The 1,814-nt window shown below is 35.5% G+C and overlaps 1 long non-coding RNA gene across 1 annotated transcript; it reads right to left on the reverse strand.

The window, feature by feature from the left end:
• Nucleotides 1-434: 434 nt before the first annotated feature.
• On the reverse strand, nucleotides 435-1,150 carry LOC148849916 (uncharacterized). Its single transcript, XR_016098818.1, has 2 exons — nucleotides 928-1,150; nucleotides 435-841 (listed from the first exon to the last, which is right to left on the reverse strand). It is a non-coding gene; the product is annotated as an uncharacterized LOC148849916 (long non-coding RNA).
• Nucleotides 1,151-1,814: the final 664 nt, after the last annotated feature.

Genomic DNA, 1,814 nt, shown 5'->3' on the forward strand with positions numbered 1-1,814 from the left:
ATAAGCTTCTTGAATGGCTTTGAAATGGTTTTCCATTTCATCCTTCTTCGCTTGCTTTGTAACTTCAGTTTCCTCCGCAAAAAAGGGGGGCTGCCTGTTTGTCAGGATGATACTTTAAAGCAGTCTCCCTGTAGCTTTTTCTTATTTGTTCCTTGGTGGCTAGAAACAGTAAATGCCCCAAGCCGAGCAAAGCATAACCGTAAATGCCCCAAACGCTAATTTTAAGCCCCGTTAATATTTAAAAAGAAAAAAAAAACAATTTAAGGACGAAGAAATCCATCACAAAAGAACAAAATCCATAACACCACAAAGCAATTGAACCAATAAGAGAATTAGAACCCCGGCCTCAACTTTATCGGTTATCACCATACCAATTGAAAAATTAAAAACAAAAATCCAGGCCAACTGAATGAAACCCAAAAAATCAAAAGAAATATGAAAAACAGTGACACCAGATTCATTATTCAGCACCATAAGCACTAAACCAAGGGAAATAATAATACTGATAATAAAAACAGAACTCCTTGAGCATCTACAACTCCATTAGAAAAACGCCCAAGCCCAACCATTCTCGAAATTGCCAAACAATTTAACCTCAAAAAAGCCAAGGAATTCAATCATCAATAAGTTACAAAAATTCATTAAAACAAATATAACTAACAGAAGAAAGCTATATTGAAGAACCACCGACGATTTGAGAAACTTGCCAGTGATCGGAAAAAACCAGGTGAAGAAGAGTTGGAGAAGCACCACCGACGGTTCGCGAAACTTGCATGTGATCGAAATAACCCAGACGAATAAGAATCAGAAAAGCTGGAAGAAAGGCACCACTGACACACCTCTGCTAATGCTTCAATGCTGAGAGTTTGCATTTGCAACCACGAAATAGCAAAACGATCAGATAAAGTAAGTGGATTTGAGACATACCTGGAGCAGAGCTTCGAAGGTATCCTGTTCGTCTTTCTCGGCAGAGAGGAACACTAATGTTTTGGTTTTGGGTTTAAAACGGGGGCATAATCTGTTTTTTCCAAAAAAAATGTTGGGTACTTTCTACTTTAGCCCACGTCTAAGACGCATCTGAGCACAGAGCACGTTAGTGCTGGGCCAGCGTGTTTGGTTTCAGATCTGAAAAATCATTTCAAATCGCCATTCAGATGCAATACTATCAAAGGCGCCCTTTAGTTACAAATTTTTCCAAACATGATGTCTACGTCTCTTTGGTGTCTTGGTGGAACCCCATAAAATTGATAACCAATTTAGTGGTAACGTATAAGGCTGTTTATGCGTCGGGTTTGATCGATTTACTAGTTTATTTTTTATTTTTTTAACTGACCCGATTTCGTTGGGTTACTTAAAGATTTAAACTAAAATCGATCCTATTAAGCAAAACCGACTTGATGAGTTTAAGTCGATTTTTTAAAAATATATTTAAAATTGAATTATGTATTTCAGAATATATATATATATATATATATATATATATATATATATATATATTATAATATTTCAGTGAGAATATATTTATAGATAACTCGATTCGATTTTGGTACTGAAACCGAACTGAATTATTGGTTTATCTATCTTTTCAACCCAAAACCAACCGGTGGTGAAGAAAAATTGGCCAAATCGGATTGGATCGAGCCAGATTGGTCGGTTTGATCAATTTGAATTTATTTGTGAACAGCCCTAATAACGTAGATATAGATTCTATATACCTATAAGCTGCATTTGGATGTAGTACAATTTTATTTGCACTGATACAAATGCATGAGAGTGCAAATGAAAAGAATGAAAAATCTAGCCTAATTTTCTTT

The sequence above is a fragment of the Nelumbo lutea genome, chromosome 5 (assembly GCF_056320005.1).
Source record: "Nelumbo lutea isolate HS-2025 chromosome 5, American lotus-T2T, whole genome shotgun sequence".
In the NCBI taxonomy this organism is placed as follows: Eukaryota; Viridiplantae; Streptophyta; class Magnoliopsida; order Proteales; family Nelumbonaceae; genus Nelumbo; species Nelumbo lutea.